This window comes from Mesoplodon densirostris, chromosome X (assembly GCF_025265405.1).
Source record: "Mesoplodon densirostris isolate mMesDen1 chromosome X, mMesDen1 primary haplotype, whole genome shotgun sequence".
Taxonomy (NCBI): Eukaryota; Metazoa; Chordata; class Mammalia; order Artiodactyla; family Ziphiidae; genus Mesoplodon; species Mesoplodon densirostris.
This window is the reverse complement of record NC_082681.1, coordinates 111,133,012-111,151,258: the sequence shown is the minus strand read 5'-3', so window position 1 is coordinate 111,151,258 and position 18,247 is coordinate 111,133,012.

The following is an 18,247-nucleotide window of genomic DNA, read 5'->3' as shown; positions in this document are numbered from 1 at the left end:
TCTCTGTGACATGTCCGTTCAAGACTTTTCCCCAATTTTTTACTGGCTCAACTGCTTTTTCTTATTTAATTTTTGAATTTAGTTTTTGAATACATAAAATAGTTGCAAGTTCAAAAACAAAAAACATTTAAAAAAATATAGCAAAATATATCCCTCCCACCATTATCTTGGGTTCAACCAGTTCCCACTCTTACCTTCCTCATAAGGAACCTTTTTATTATTATTTTTGTATTTTATTATTTTCCTATGCTTTCAGGGCTTCTTTATGGGCGTGCTCCTATTAAATATGAAACAAGTTTTCCATGGAAATTAGCAGAAAATCAGGACAGTGGCCCCACTTTGAACAATGCAGGAAGTGGGGTTTTTAATTAATTAATTAATTTTTATTTATGATGGATTCTTTTGCATTGTCAGTGCTATATTAACAGCAGTTGAGATGATAGCCATTATGTGCAGTCATAGGGCAAGAAGCAGAAGCATAATTTGCAAATCATTCCACATCTGAAAGGTGAGATTTGTGCATGTTATCTAATGCAGCTGTTTTGTCAGGACTAAACAAGTGGGTATTTTAAACATAAAGCTTGAAAAACAAATATCTAAGTTGTAAGTAACTCTCTTCATCCTCTAAGCTGTAAATTCTCTGAACAAAAAGATTCATAGGCATTGCAGGACTTACCTAAGCAAAGATGTATGATTTGCTGCAGATATGCTGACTTAACTGGGCTGGCTGATACTGGGCTCTTCACATCCCAGTTCCTCAGTGCCTCACTAGTAGTAAGTTGGACACTTAGGAAGGTGCAGTAACTCTTTGGAGCCACCTGGGTAATGTCACCACAAAGAAAGTTAGCGTAAAGAAGATTATTGCTTTCTCTATAAATGTTCCTTTTTGCAAGCTTGCTGTAGTGCTGAAGTTGCACTTTGAAGGAGAATCAACCTATTCATGAAACTTTGGATTTCTGTGTGGACCCAGTGCCACAGTGGTCATACGTCAATCTTTAGGAGAAAAGCCACGTGTACTCTGCAAGTGATTTACGGAAGGTGAAATGTTGTCAAAAGTAACATATAGGGCCTCCCTGGTGGCGCAAGTGGTTGAGAGTCCGCCTGCCGATGCAGGGGATACGGGTTCGTGCCCCGGTCTGGGAGGATCCCATATGCCGCGGAGCGGCTGGGCCCGTGAGCCATGGCCGCTGAGCCTGCGCGTCCAGAGCCTGCGCGTCCGGAGCCTGTGCTCCGCAACGGGGGAGGCCACAACAGTGAGAGGCCCGCATACCGAAAAAAAAAAAAAAAAAAAAAAAAGTAACATATAGATAAAGCACTTATGATCACAAGTGGTCACGTGTATGTTTTAGACAAGTAAAAAAAGCCTTATAGCACAAAATGATCTTGATTGTCCCTCAGCCATACTGGACATGTGGGAAAGCCGTCAGATTTTCCTTAGACATATCTGGGAGAACTCCATGCATAGATGTGCATGTGTGTGGGGAATATTGGTTGGCCTTTGGGAATTGAGCTTGTACCTTGGAGTATGTTAGGGTCATATTTTCCCAGGAAGGGCCTCCTGACACCTTTTATCTCTCCCCCCAAGAGAAAAACAATCCAACCACAGCAACTGCTGAGTCAGAGAAGTGACTGAATATAGGTATAATCACGTGGTTCCAATGCCAACAAACATAATGCATAAACAGGAGAATAGTTCAGCTAATGCCACATGCCATACAACAGAAGAAAAATCTCATGGTAGTTATTTGGGCAACTGAGCTAGGTGCCAAGACTCTTGAAGTATTTCTGATGGCATCTTAAATAAACACTCATTAATTTAAATGAAAACTGAAGTCTGATGATCATCACATTCAGTTATTTAGATTTATAATATATTATGTATTATATATTGACACATTTATGTAATAAATATATTAAATACTTTGCAACAACTAGAAAAACTTCTAAGTTAGGTATAAAATTATAAATATAATATTTTAGAACATTCCATAGTTTCAAATTATAAATCAATTCACAAATTTACTTTAACTTTCTTTATTAAATAAGGCAATCTGAAAAAAAAAAGAAAAAGAAATAAGACAATCTGATAGGCCAATCCATATCTAAAATTTGTGGGTTCCAGAGAAAACTGTAAATCAGGCTAGCAGAGAAATAATGTATGTTTGGTCCTCCTACCTTGAACAGTAAAGAAAGGGCTGGTCTCCAGCCTGACCCCCTTTCCTTACCCTCACCTTGGCTCTGTTCCAAAAGGGGTCACATACATAGTCATGTGGACCCTCAACCCACATGTCCAACCTCCATCCTCCATCTACCTACCTCCTCTGCAAGCAACCATTCCTTAGCCAATTCTCAGACCCAGGGGTGCACACACCAGCAGTATGTCTACCCTAAAATGCATATAACCAATAAAAGAGTCCATATATACCTTGGAAGCTGAAGTGTGGTCTAGAATGAGTTGAGAAAGACTTGAGTTCCAAGTGGACCTCTCACCCTAGGTAGGGGCATAGTTGGTAGAAGACCAAAGCAGACCCTCAGAGGCACAGGAAACAAGGCAGGATCTCTTCTTATCCCTTTCTAAGAATGGTACTACTGTTAGGTTGCTTGGTACAGTGGAAAATAACAACAGTAACAAATATTTCAGCTCTCATACAGCTTGCAAGTTAACTGATGAAATAAATTTCTTATAAGAATGAGTACAACTCTCAGACATATCTTACCAGGAACTTAAAAGGAATTGCTTAAGGCAGCCTCTTTCAATATATGGAAACAGTTCTTCCTTTTAGGAAATAGTGGCAGGAAACTTCTCTTTGGAAACTTCCCTGTGGCCCACATCCCTTCATTACAACTCCAATAACAAAAACTGTTGAAAGGTATTCTTATCACCTACATCAGGAGTTATTAATTTTTTTTTCTGTAAAGGACCACGTAGTAAATATTTCAGGTTTTACAGGCCATATCTTATTGTGTCTGTTGTCTTTGTAGTGCAGAAGCACATCTAGACAATGCATAAACAAATTGGGAATGGCTAAGTTCCAATAACACCTTACTCAAAAAAGCAGGCAGTGGGCTGGATTTGGCCCATAGGCCATAGTTTGCCTGATTTATATTATGACCAAATAAGGAAGAAAGGTAGGAGTGGGAGGTATGACAGAAGAAGAAAAACTGTAGGAAAAAGAGACAAATACACACACTCAAAGAGAGAAATGTATTTTTAAAAAGACAGGGAAGAAACAGTGTCATAGAATGATATATATACTCAAGGAATGATTTCAGGCATGTGGGTGCACACACACGTGACATACACAGAGAAGAGCAGTAGAAAGCATAATAGAAGTACACAAAGGTCAACATGCTGATCCTATCCTTTAACTGTATTTATATATTTTTATGTATGAATCTATGGAAGAATATTGCAGTAAGTTATTTTAAATATTAGGCCAATTTCTAACATTTACTAACTAAATCTTTTCAAATCCTCTCTGCCTCATTTTAACATTTTTAAAAATCCAATTTCATATTCTAAAAACAGGGATGTTGTATACTATTTTATAGAAAAGTAGCTGTATTTTCAAATAGCATCTGTTTCTTATCACCTGTAAGATATTTGTTATCAAAAACTTTCAATGCCTTTTTTTTAACATCTTTATTGGAGTATAATTGCTTTACAATGGTGTGTTAGTTTCTGCTTTATAACAAAGTGAATCACTTATACATATACATATGTTCCCATATCTCTTCCGTCTTGCATCTCCCTCCCTCCCACCCCCCCATCCCACCCCTCTAGGTGGTCACAAACCACCGAGCTGATCTCCCTGTGCTATGTGGCTGCTTCCCACTAGCTATCTGTTTTACGTTTGGTAGTGTATATATGTCCATGCCACTCTCTCACTTTGTCACAGCTTACCCTTCCCCCTCCCCATATCCTCAAGTCCATGCTCTAGTATTCCTGTCTTACCCCTAGGTACTTCATGACCTTTTTTTTTTCTTTCTTTCTTAGATTCCATATATATGTGTTAGCATACGGTATTTGTTTTTCTCTTTCTGACTTACTTCACTCTGTAGGACAGACTCTAGGTCCATCCACCTCACTACAAATAACTCAATTTCATTGCTTTTTATGGCTGAGTAATATTCCATTGTATATATGTGCCACATCTTCTTTATCCATTCATCCGATGATGGACACTTAGGTTGCTTCCATGTCCTGGCTATTGTAAATAGAGCTGCAATGAACATTTTGGTACATGACTCTTCTTGAATTATGGTTTTCTCAGGGTATATGCCCAGTAGTGGGATTGCTGGGTCATATGGTAGTTCTATTTGTAGTTTTTTAAGGAACCTCCATACTGTTCTCCATAGTGGTTGTATCAATTTACATTCCCACCAACAGTGCAAGAGGGTTCCCTTTTCTCCACACCCTCTCCAGCATTTATTGTTTCTAGATTTTTTGATGATGGGTATTCTGACCAGTGTGAGATGATATCTCATTGTAGTTTTGATTTGCATTTCTCTGATGATTAATGATGTTGAGCATTCTTTCATGTGTTTGTTGGCAATCTGTATTATCTTCTTTGGAGAAATGTCTATTTAGGTCTTCTGCCCATTTTTGGATTGGGTTGTTTGTTTTTTTTGTTATTGAGCTGCATGAGCTGCTTGTAAATTTTGGAGATTAATCCTTTGTCAGTTGCTTCATTTGCAAATATTTTCTCCCATTCTGAAGTTTGTCTTTTGGTCTTTGCAATGCTTTTTTTAAACTTCAAAATGTGGTTCTAATAGAGAGAATCTTAGGGACATGGTCTAATTTAATGGAAGGCCAGTTTGAGCCTAAGGAACATAACATCCTTACCAATGACTTAAAGATCAAGGACGATTATATTTCCCCTTGTGATTCAGGGAAAGAATTACTGGAAAAACACATACTTTGATTGAGGAAAATCTTATTGAAACTGGGATCACTTAAGTTTAGGATGCTTTCAGTAATGTTATGAACTTCAGCCATTGTTTGCTTTGCATTGGTTGGCTCTCTGCAGTCAGCCACAGACGAGGTGTTCAAGGACATCTGGATTGTGGAAAACTTCAGCAAATTTATCCTTGACATTTCAGTGGGGGAAAAATGATATTTGCTAATGTGAGAGCATATTACACATTGCGTTTTACCTTGAGAGAGTGTTGATTCTTTCTAATATGCGGATAGTCCTGAAAGTTACATTTGACAATAGGAGTTATATTTTAAGTTAGCCTATTACTGGAAAAAAGTACTTTTCTGTAAGTGTGGAAAGAGTGTATTGCCTTTTTTTTTTTTTTTTTTTTTTTTTTTTTTTTTTTTTTTTGGTACGCAGGCCTCTCACTGCTGTGGCCTCTCCTGCCGCGGAGCACAGGCTCCGGACGCGCAGGCTCAGCGGCCATGGCTCACGGGCCCAGCTGCTCCGCGGCATGTGGGATCTTCCCGGACAGGGGCACGAACGTGCGTCCCCTGCATCGGCAGGCAGACTCTCAACCACTGCGCCACCAGGGAAGCCCTGTACTGCTTTTTTACAGTGCTCCCCTAAAGAACTGGTAGGATTTTTCAGACTATCTCCACTAAGTGTTTATATACTTGCTTCCCCTTGGCCACACTCCTTCAGTATTTAAGAACTACACATCAGAGCATTTCACTATTCCCAGTGTCAAAATATCAATTTCATTTGCCACAGGTTGAATAGATGGAATGTTTGAGTCCTAACACTTAGGGGAAAATCCCACTATAGGAAAGAAAAACTTACAAAATAAATAGAAAAGTCTAACCCTAAGCCCAGGGTCCATTTTAATATTCAGTGATGTTAAACCCATTGTTAGGATTCCACATTGTCAAAGTTGAATGAAGCTTTAAAAATCATCTAATCCAAATGCTTCTCTTAACAGAGAAGAAGTGAGGTGACTTATACAAGGTCCTATGATTAATTTGTAGAAGAAGACAAAGAAATCTTACCGCCCCAGGATCCTTTCTACTTTGCTGTAACTCTGCTTCCATTTTCCATAGTCTTCTTTCCACAGTTAAATCTATTCATTCCTTTAAAAAGCATCTAGTGTGGTGCGATGTCACCTCACATATGTTAGGATGACTATTATAAAAAAAACAAAAACAGATAAGTGTTGGTGAGGGTGTGGAGAAAAGAGAACCTTATACACTGTTGATTGGAATGTAAATTGGTGCAGCCACTATGAAAAACAGTATAAAGTTCTAAAACACATGAAAAATAGGTCTACCATATGATCCAGCAATCCCACTTCTAGGTATACATCCAAAGAAATTGAAGTTAGGATCTTGACGAGGTATCTGCACTCCCATGTTCATTGCAGCATTATTCATAATAGCCAAGACATGGGAGCAACCTAAGTATCTATCAGTGGACAAATGGATAAAGTGTGGTATATACATGCAATAGAATATTGTTCAGCCTTTAAAAAGAAGGAAATCCTGCCATTTGTGACACCATGAATCATCGTGGAGGACATTATGCTAAATGAAAGAAGGCAGACACAGAAGGAAAAATACTACGTAATTGCACTGATATGAGAAATCTAAAATAGTCACATTCACAGACTCAGAGAGTAGAATGGTGGTTGCCAGGGGCTGGGGGGAGGGGTTAATGAGGATTTATTAGTCAAAGGGTACAAAGTTTCAGTTATGCAAGATGAATAAGTCCTAGACATCTGCTGTATAGCATAGAGCCTATAGTTAACAATACTGTATCATCTAGTTAAAAATTTACTGAGAGAGTAGATGTTAAGTGTTCTTATCACTAATAATAATAATAATAATAATAAATTAAGAGGATGGGAGGAAGGTTTGGCCGGTGATAGATATATTTATGGCATAGATTATGGTGATGGTTTTAAGTGTGTTTATAGTTATCTCCAAACTCATCAAGTTATATATGTTGAATAGGTACAGCTTTTTGTCTGTAAATCATACCTCAATAAAGTGGTTTCAAAACAAAAGCATTTATTGAACATCTATGATGGGGCAGATGTCCCTGGATGCTACAGAGATGAGGACATATAAGATAGATGAGAAGTCACAGTCTCAAGAAAGATTGTCACAAAACTAATATGATAATCTTTATAAAATAGAATGTACTAGATGTTGTGGGAACGTAAATAAAGGGATAACCCATTTTTCCTGGATCCATGGGTGATACATTTCCTCAAAGTGAGTCAAGTTAGCCGTAAGGAATCAGCTTCTTTAGTTTACCTGCTGCCTGAATGATCAGTATGCAGTTCTCATACTTTGTAATCTTCATACATTCAACCTATATTTACTGAGTATGTACAGTTTATACACAAAGTGATGGAATATCAGCCACAGACTGCATAGCCTTTACACTTAAGCAGCTTACAACTAAAAAGAAGATAGACTTTAATGAAACTTAACACAGTCTGTAACAAACGTAGCCAAATAAAGTAGAGTGTGAGGGGGAAGAGAAGGTGGGTTGGAATTAAGAAAAGTGTTATAAATAAGAATGTTTCATGAAAAAAATGAACACAGTAGAGATTCCCTGAAATGAGAGATATAACAAGTAGTTTATATTATGAATGTAAATATATTATTTAAGGAAAATTTGGGATAGTTATAATTGAATGAAAGAAAATTTTAAAATTTTAAATTTAAAAGAAAAAAATTTAAAAATCCTATAGCCCTACCATCCAGAGATGAGTATTAACATTTTGATATCCAGTTGTTTTCACAGATTTTTCTTAGGTACACAAAATACAAATTTTTTCTTAAAGAAATTTGGTTTGTAGATATTATTTTATAATCCAAAGATTATATTTGATAATATAGTGTAGGCATGTTTCACTCTAGTTAATCCTCTTCTAAAATGTGATTTTTATAGTAGTGTATATCATAGAAATAATTTATTAATGTTTTAAGTTAATTCCCTATGTTAATAATGTTTCCTGTTTTTTTGCTATTATGAGTAGGAGCATAATGAACACACTTGTACATAAATCTTGGTCTGAACCTTTGATCCTTTCATATTCCTAGAACTTGAATCACTAGGTCCCACTTTAAGCTTTTGATACACACAGACCACTTACTTCCCAAAAAAGTATAGCCATTTAAATCCCATAAATGATTCAGCCTAGGCCTTAGAGTTACCAATTAAAAAAAAATCTTTTCAGAGGCACAAATTAGGTATCATTGTTACAATTTGTGTTCCCTTGATTTAATAATATATTATCATTATCTACTTGTATTTTTTCCACTGAGTTGTTTATTGATGTCCTAAAGCCAATAATCAATTTTTATAAGTAGTGCGTTTTTCTTTTCTTTTCCAGAAAAAAAAAATCAAACCTGTATACATTAAGGTAGTTAAAACTGTCGCAGGGCCTCCCTGGTGGCGCAAGTGGTTGAGAGTCCGCCTGCCGATGCAGGGGATACGGGTTCGTGCCCCGGTCTGGGAGGATCCCATATGCCGCGGAGCGGCTGGGCCCGTGAGCCATGGCCGCTGAGCCTGCGCGTCCGGAGCCTGCGCGTCCGGAGCCTGTGCTCCGCAACGGGGGAGGCCGCAACAGTGAGAGGCCCGCATACCGCAAAAAAAAAAAAAAAAAAAAAAAAAAACTGTCGCAAATATTTTTTTTATCTGTCTTTTCCTGTTAAATTTGTTTATGGTGCTTCATGACATAGGATATAGAGTTCTTTTTTATCTTTTCCCCCCAACTTTTAACCAGTTGTCTCAGAACAGCTTAGGGAATAGTTGTCCATTTCCTCGATGAATATTTTCACTGGAAATTTCACATGTATCATGTACTAAAATATTTTATATTGGGTTTGTTGCTGATCTTTTTATTTTATTTCAATTAACTGATTACTTTTACATTCATTTCTGTGGCAAATTGTGACGAAAATGTTACATTTGTAGCATGAACTTCACCATCCATCAGCACAAGTGTCTTTTTTCAAAATTATCTTGGCCATTCATTCATTGTAAAACACTTATTCGGCTCTACTATTTGCTATGCTCTGTTTCAAGCTCTTGTTGCTGAGTTGGGTTTTTGTAACATTATAATAGCATGTATTATTTCATCATAAAATAATACATTTTCAGTAGGGACATTTTAGAAAATTCAAAAATGTACAAATTAGAAAATAAAAATACCTGCAGTCTAATTACCAGCGTTAATACTTTGGACTATAAACTTGAGTGATAAGTATTCCTGACAGCCGGATAGTGTTTTTTTAAATGTGTACTTAATATGTAGACCTCTTTAATTTTAAGTATATCATGAACATTTTCCACTGTAACTAAATATTTTTGACAACATTATAATGACTTAGTTGTTTCCCTTAGTATGGATATACCATAATCTATCTACACATATTAGATATTTTCAGAGTTTACTATTATAAAGTATGCCATGATTAATATCCTCATACATATGTCTTGCACCTGAGTATTCCTTTAATATATATTCCTGGAAGTAGCTCATCTATTTAAACTTTTCAGAGGAAATTTAAAACAGCTTTGTCACATTTCTAAATATTCCACTGATATTTTGATTAAAATCGCATTTTAAAGTCATAAATTATTTTTTATCCAGTTGACATTTTTGAATATTGAATTTTCTCTGCTTTGATACATAATTCTCCATTTGTTCAATTATTCTTGAATTTAAAATATCATTTTTCTTTAAATAGGTCTTTTATTGATAGACATTTTACTTGGTTTTTAATATGTTGTGTTGTATTGCAAATGGCATCTGTGTTTGGCAATATTAGGTTGTAAGACGTGGTTCTACATTCAGAATGCCTTCTGTTTTTAGTTCTATTTCCACATTTTCACAGCTTTTCCAATCAGGCCTTCTAGAAATAGACTAGTGACCAAATAGAATGACACAACAGCTCTACCAGTGCAGTACGTAAGTGACTCAGCTCCTCCAGGTCAGCTTCTCTGCCTGAATCTTCCTCCCCATCTCTGCTTCTCCTCTCCCTTTCTGCCTTTTGGCATATCCAAATTTCCTTCTCTCTGTTGTGTGTCTCAGCTCCTGAGGTGTTCTAGTGACTATCCCTAGGTGTGTTCACATTAATAGAGAGAATCTGGTTGCTTCAGAGATAACAAATAAAGATCACCTCATTTCGGCAGACCGAGGCTGCTTTATGCATGACTGCTTTGATCAGATTTTCTGTGGATAGGGAAATGAAGGCATGTGGTATAAATAAAGCATGGCAAACTATGTTTTGAATGCTTGCTTAAGAATGTGATGTGGATACAGTGGGTACTCAGAGCATATTGTTAATAAAGGATCTTATTATATTTTAACTAATTATTGTTTTATAGAGGTTGTATTAATTTTGTATAATTATTTTGTAATCAGGTGCTTTGTTGAGATTTATTGTTATTCTAAGAAGTTTTGGAAGTTTCTTCTCTTAAATTTCTACATAGATATTTTCTTCAAATGGTGATTTTTTTCCCCCACCTTTCTAGTACTTATACCTCATTTCTTTCCCTTAACGTACAGCAGTGGATAGGTATTCTGGAAGAAAATTACAATGCAGTAGGGATAGAAGGCATCCTTAATCTTGTTTCTGACTTTAGTGGGATTGCCTCTGTGTTCAATATTTAATATGTTGTTAGCTCTTGGTTTGAGACATATATACTTTATCATGCTGTGGTGGTATCTTTCTATTCTTAATTTACAAATAGTTATTATTAAAAACAAACATTGAATTTAGTACATGTTTTTTGGACATCTAATGAGTTGATCATTTGTCTTTTGTCTCCAATGACTAATTGGTATGATAAAGTGTGTTCTATTTTGTCTGACTTTATGGTTTATTTTTGCTAACATTGGCATGGCAGAGGTTTACCAATTCCTGTAATCTTTCTGACTTTGTTTTCCTTGTCATCCTATAGAAAGTAAATAGTTGCATTTTTTATCCAATGTATTATTTTTCAATAGAGGAGAGTTTGATCTTACTTTTTCTTCTTGTTTCATAATTAGGGCCTTCAATCATTCTTGCATTTACTTTTGCCAAGTGTGGAGGATTTACCAATTATCTCTCCCCCTCTGTTAGAGGAATATACCTCCCTGCCCATTGCCATGAGGTTTTCAGAAATGTCTCATGAGAAGGGTGTATGTGCTTTCCCCATTGATGTAAGGTTTGGGCACTTGATTTGGCCAGTATAATGCCAGTGGACTGGTTATACATTACAACTGAGCAGAAGGAGAAAGAAAACCTTTGTGTATTGCAGTCCTTTCTTTTTCTCTCTGAAATGAGAAACACATGTTCTGTATAGGGGCTGATCCTTCAGAAGGGATCCTGGAATGAAGAAGACACATGGAGCGGAGCCTTAGTCACCACAGCCAAAACGTAACATGAGTGAAAAGGAAACAGTTGTTGTAAGGCACTGAGAATTAGGGGTTGATTTTTATTACAGCATAACCAAATGAAAGCTGAAGACATTAATAACCTGTCTTTTGAAAATATCTGTATAGTTAGCCAGTTTTTCCAGGTGGCTCCTAATTTAACCAGATTAATTATTTTTTATTATTTTCTGACCCCTTCAAAGAGTAGGCTAATTGAGCAGAGGCACTTAAACAATGATCCAAGGCCTCTTTCTTAGAAGTAGAGGACGAGGAAGAAAGTGACCCGAGTGGCTAATTTCCCCTAGTCTTGTTGCTGAGCAGAATCTTTTTAATGTCTTGATGTTCTTCCCTTAGATACATATAGTATACAAGGGATGCATATTATGTTAGTTATGCATCTCAAACCATGGTTTGTTTGCTGCTGCCAATTTCTCAGTTGATAGATTAACAAGAATGACTTAGGAGTCAAGTTCTGGATTAAAGCAGCATCCAGAAATATATGAGCTGAACTACAGTAGAACAAAGGTTTTTACAATCAAAAGAAGGATTTTTTTGTTTTGTTAACTTATTTATTCATAAATCATGCTGAAATAAGCAGGATCACAATTGTTATTGCCCCTTTTGTTTTAGTTTACACAGGGAATCAAAGTTTATACTTAAAAATGAAAACATTTTGGGCTTCCCTGGTGGCGCAGTGGTTGAGAGTCCGCCTGCCGATGCGGGGGACACGGGTTCGTGCCCCGGTCCCGGAAGATCCCACATGCCGCGGAGCGGCTGGGCCCGCGAGCCATGGCCGCGGAGCCTGTGTGTCCGGAGCCTGTGCTCTGCAACGGGAGAGGCCACGGCAGTGAGAGGCCCGCGTACAGCAAAAAAAAAAAAAAAAAAAAAAAAATGAAAACATTTTTATCATCAGGTGTTACCAACCAACTGAAGTTTGCTTTGACTCCAGTTCATACATAACAATACATTCTAGATCAAAACATAATACCTAAAATGAAATGCAATATTTATTTATTTTTATTTCTTTTCCAAGGTGTGAAAAATCATATATTTTAGGAGATTTTCCAAACATTTATTTTGTTCTCATTTTTATCTAGAAATCCAAGTCTTTGTTTTCATAAGAAAAGTTTTCTCTTATTACATCTTTTGTTTCTGTTTCATTTCTTTTGGTATGCTCCTCAGAAGTATGATTGTCTTCATTGCTGAATCTCTGCTCTCTGGCCTCTACATTTATAATTTCTCATAATTTTTATCTCTTTACATTTCCTCTCTACCTAATGGAAAATACTCCTCAAGTTTTCCTCCACCTTAATGATTTTACAGTGTCAAATTTCATTACTGTTTCCAGTACAGGTTTTTAATATGCTAAATAATTTCTGTTTCTTTACTAAGCTTTATACCTAACATTCTTTTAATTTCTACTTTACTTCCTTTCTTTCTTACCATATCTTGGATCCTAGCTCTTATTTCTTGTAGTCATGTTTTCTTAAACAGTACTGTGAACAAATATCATACACTTTCTATTTACTTTTGTTCTTTGTAACCAATGCTTTCAAAATTATGCTCCTCCCATTGCATCTTTTCATGTGTTCTCTCTTTTCCTTAACTCAGTGTTGGACTTTTATTGATCACTCTCCATGCAATTCCAATTGGTTCTCCCTAGCCTGGTGGGAGGATTTCTCCCGCATCACCTCTTTGACCCCTGAAGGCCATTAGATTGCCCTAGATGCAATTAGAAGCCAAGTAGCACATTAGAGGAAAGGCAGATGATAGACATTTCAATGCTTTGTCAGCCAGAGAGAAGTAAGAAGAAAAAGAGTTGTGAGGAATGTTGTCCCTATATAGATTTTTCTCTGTGTGTGATGATTTATGAGAGCCCCCAGCTTTCTTTTTTTTTTTGTATGTCTTTCACATATTTTCATATATAAATTAATATTTCACATACATGTGAAAATGACATACCCCATCTACTATTCCTAGGGCCTAACAGACCTGGTATGTTATTGAAGAAATATTTATTGAATTGAAATAAAGAAAATGATTACCAAATTGTAGAACAAAGGAACAGAATACAGGGAAGAGCAATTTTTTAAAATTTAATTTTATTTATTTTTTATACAGCAGGTTCTTACTAGTTATCTATTTTATACATATTAGTGTATATATGTCAATCCCAATCTCCCACATCACCCCATCCCAAATGGACAAAGCTTGTGTTTCCTTATTAATTTTCTGTCTGGATGATCTGTCCATTGGTGTTAGTGAAGTGTTAAAGTCCCCCACTATTACTGTGTTACTATCGATTTCCTCTTTTATAGCTGTTAGCATTTGCCTTATGTATTGACTATATTGGGTGCGTATATATTATAATTGTTATATATTCTTCTTGGATTGATCCCTTGATCATTATGTAGTGTCCTTCCTTGTCTCTTATAACATTCTTTATTTTAAAGTCTATTTTGTCTGATATGAGAATTGCTACTCCAGCTTTCTTCTGATTTCCTTTTGCATGGAATATCTTTTTCCATCCCCTCACTTTCAGTCTGTATGTGTCCCTAGGTCTGAAGTGGGTCTCTTGTAGACAGCATATAGATGGGTCTTGTTTTTGTATCCTTTCAGTGAGCCTGTGTCTTTTGGTTGGAGCACTTAATCCATTCACAATTAAGGTAATTGTCATTATGTATGTTCCTATTTACCATTTTCTTAATTGTTTTGGGTTTGTTTTTGTAGATCCTTTTCTTTTGTGTTCCACACTCAGAGAAGTTCCTTTAGCATTTGTTGTATAGCTGGTTTGGTGGTGCTGAATTCGCTTAGCTTTTGCTTGTCTGTAAAGCTTTTGATTTCTCCATTTAATCTGAATGAGATCCTTGCCAGGTGGAGTAATCTTCATTGTAGGTTCTTCCCTTTCATCTCTTTAAATATATCGTGCCACTCCCTTCTGGCTTGCAGATTTTCTGCTGAGAAATCAGCTGTTAACCTTATGGGAGTTCCCTTGTATGTTATTTGTCGCTTTTCCCTTGCTGCTTTTAATAATTTTTCTTTGTCATCAATTTTTGTCAATTTTATTACTATATGTCTTTGCATGTTTCTCCTTGGGTTTATCCTTCCTGGGACTCTCTGTGCTTCCTGGATTTGGGTGGCTATTTCCTTTCCCATTTAAGGAAGTTTTCGACTATAATCTCTTCAAATATTTTCTCAGGTCCTTTCTCTCTCTCTTCTCCTTCTGGGACCCCTATAATGCAAATGTTGTTGTATTTAATGTTGTCCCAGAGGTCTCTGAGGCTGGCTTCATTTCTTTTCATTCTTTTATCTTTATTCTGTTCCACAGCAGTGAATTCCACCATTCTGTCCTCCAGGTCACTTATCCGTTCTTCTTCCTCAGTTATTCTGCTATTGATTCCTTCTAGTATATTTTTCATTTCAGTTATTGTATTGTTCATCTTTGTTTGTTTGTTCTTTAATTCTTCTAGGTGTTTGTTTTTTAATTCTTCTAGGTGTTTGTTAAACATTTCTTGCATCTTCTCGATCTTTGCCTCCATTCTTTTTCCAAGGTCCTGGATCATCATCACTATCATTATTCTGAATTCTTTTTCTGGAAGGTTTCCTTTCTCCACTTTATTTAGTTGTTTTTCTGGGGATTTTTCTTGTTCCTTCCTCTGGTACATAGTCCTCTGCCTTTTCATTTTGTCTATCTTTCTGTGGATATGGTTTTTGTTCCACAGGCTGCAGTATTGTAGTTCTTCTTGCTTCTGCTGTCTGCCCTCTGGTGGATCGAGCCCCCAGCTTTCTACGGCAAATATCCGTGCCCCTGTGCTAAATAACCGATGTGGTCACACCTAACCCCGTCCCTGATGCTTTTTTCACTGAGTGACTTCCGGGATTTGACTATGAACATTTTGACTGCTATTGAACTCAGCAGCAAAAATCATTACCAGAGCTCACCCTCACCTTCAAACCTTACCCTTCATTATTAAGGAGATGTTTGTGAATTTCTGCCAGATCTCATCTCCTGAACTTCTGTCAGTGCTCAACTGCCTTCCTAGGAAAATTCATTTTGAGCAAACATTTTATAACTTCTGTTTATGTGGTCCCATAGCACTGAATCAACATAAATATTTTAATGTTTGGTATGTGTGTGCCATTCTTCCCTAGATGCCAGTCTCAGTATAGCAGAGAAAGAAAAATGTTATCATATTTTCCTTTACCCCAATGTTTGTCCTAAAATCCAGTTAGAGTTTTCAAAAGACTGGAGAGAGTGATGGTTTTCTGCATGATACAAGAAGGCTTTTCATTGATGAAGAATTTACTTTCATCTTTGGAATCAGAAACCCATTGGCCAGGAATTTTTCTAAGTTTGTGCATCCTTCTTTTCTTTTCTTTTTTTTTGTGGTACGCGGGCCTCTCACTGTTGTGGCCTCTCTCGTTGTGGAGCACAGGCTCCGGACGCGCAGGCTCAGCGGCCATGGCTCACAGGCCCAGCCGCTCCGCAACATGTGGGATCTTCCCGGACCGGGGCACGAACCCGTGTCCCCTGCATCGGCAGGTGGACTCTTAACCACTGCGCCACCAGGGAAGCCCTGTGCATCCTTATTTTCAAATGTAATTTCCAACTTTTTCCACTTTACTAAACTTACCACCTCACCATGGTCTTCTTCAATGCCAGGAGTTAAATTTACCTCTCTCTTCATGTTAAATATAGAAATTACAGATGGGAACACATTTACCTTCCTGCATCCAAACTTACAAATTTACCAGTATCCTCAACTATTCTTTGTCCTTTTCCCTTATAATGGAAATAGTGTCCATTTTCCTACACTACCATTTGTCTCTGAAAGTGTCTAGAACCCCCTAACCTATTCCCACACAAATAATTCAAGGATAATTTATCCCATGGGCCATTTTTGAAATCTTCCTCTTCCTCATTCCTCTTACCTAATCCAACACTTTGTTCTCTAAGTCTGCTGCTATTGGCCTACATGAAACAATCATCATCTATAGACTAGACCACTGCAATTGCCTCTGAGAGATCTGCCATGATCCGCTATTGTATCCTCCAGTTTTTCACTATATTATAGCCAGAGTGATCTTCCATGTCTATCAGAAATACAGATCTGATCACATCCCTCTACCACTTAAAACATTTCAGTGCTTCCTATAGGAGAAAGCAAAATCCTTCATGTGTCTCTACCAACCTTTCCATCCTAAACCTATGACCCTTGCTCCTCATGACACAAGGCCTTTCTGCATCCATTCCCGACTCATAGAATGTGCTTTCCTTTTCTCATTGCCTCATGAATTCCTACTCACTCGTTTTTTAGTCATCAATATTTATTTACCATCATTTTGGTAGAGTTCTCTAGAGATGGTGGAGAATTAACAAACTGTGAATATATACCAATCCTCATGAAAGTTACAAATAGAAATACTAGAATAATAACAGCTGATGTATGTCAGCAGAGCTACTCAAAAAGTACCAAATAGGATAATGGAACAATTACATTTAATATGTGTTTGGTGCCCACTGTGCACGAGGTTTTGTACCAGGCATTGGGGATATAAAGGTGAATGAAAAGCACAAGATTTCCAAGTTCTGGAATAAGTGGAAGAATTGAAATGAAATGAAAGTAACATGAGAAACTGTAATGGGAATATCTCTTCTACATATTCTGGGATAAATGAGTGAAAACTGGGGAATGAAACTAATATAATTTCATTTATTGAGTATAAAAACCTTTCAATAATACTAACTAATATTTATATCTTGTTTAGTGGGTGCCAGGAGCTCAATTAAAAGCATTAAATGAGGGCTTCCCTGGTGGCGCAGTGGTTGAGAGCCCGCCTGCCGATGCAGGGGACGTGGGTTCGTGCCCCGGGACGGGAAGATCCCACATGCCGCAGAGCGGCTGGGCCCGTGAGCCATGGCTGCTGAGTCTGCGCATCCGGAGTCTGTGCTCCACAACAGGAGAGGCCACGACAGTGAGAGGACCGTGTACCACAAAAAATATATATAAATAAATAAAAGCATTAAATGACTTAATTTCATTTAAGCCACAGAACATCACATGAAATAAAGACTGTTCTTATCCTACATTTCTAGAATATTGCCCTGAGGCTCAGAGACTTTAACTTACTCTAAATTTACACAGCTCTTAGAGGCGGACTGATCCTGGAGGCTGTGCCCTTAGTAACTACACTGTGCAGTCTAAGAGTTGAGCGTGAGAAAAATAGTAAGGGAACTCAAGCCCGGAATAACTAACGTTCTCAGGTGCACAAAACTTGTATGAGAAAGAAGTGCTATTAAAAGTAACAGCTACATGATTTCATATTACCTGTTTTTTCCTACTAAAGCAAAGCTGCCTCCCGATTAAATTAAAATGGAAGTTTGGCATGATGAGGAAAAGCTAGAACTGCCTCCTCGACTCTTTAGATTTCAGTTAAACCAACATTCTCTTGGAGCCTTTCCTGACTTCTTGACTCATTTGGCCTGTTCCCTGTTAGAATGTAAGTTCCAGGAGAGTAGAGACAATATAGATTTTAATTACAATTTTAGTCCCAGCACCTAGCATAATACAAAGAACAGAGTATGGCTCAATAAATACCTGTTGAATTAATGAGGACTAGACATAGAGAAAGGGATCTACAGTGGAAGCTGAGGAAAAATAAGCATGAAAGTTAGAAGAAACTCAGCTTTACAAGCCTTAGCTTCACATGCCAAGGGGGAAATAGCATTTTACAAAGAAAAGGAGCAGTAAACTCATCAAATGCTACTGGAAAGTCAAGTGGGCCCATGGCGTTAACTAATATGTAGTTATTGATCACCTTAGGGATAGTGGTTTCAATAGCACGATGAGGGCAGATTCTGAACTCTAGTGGGTTGAGTAGTATAATAGAGAAG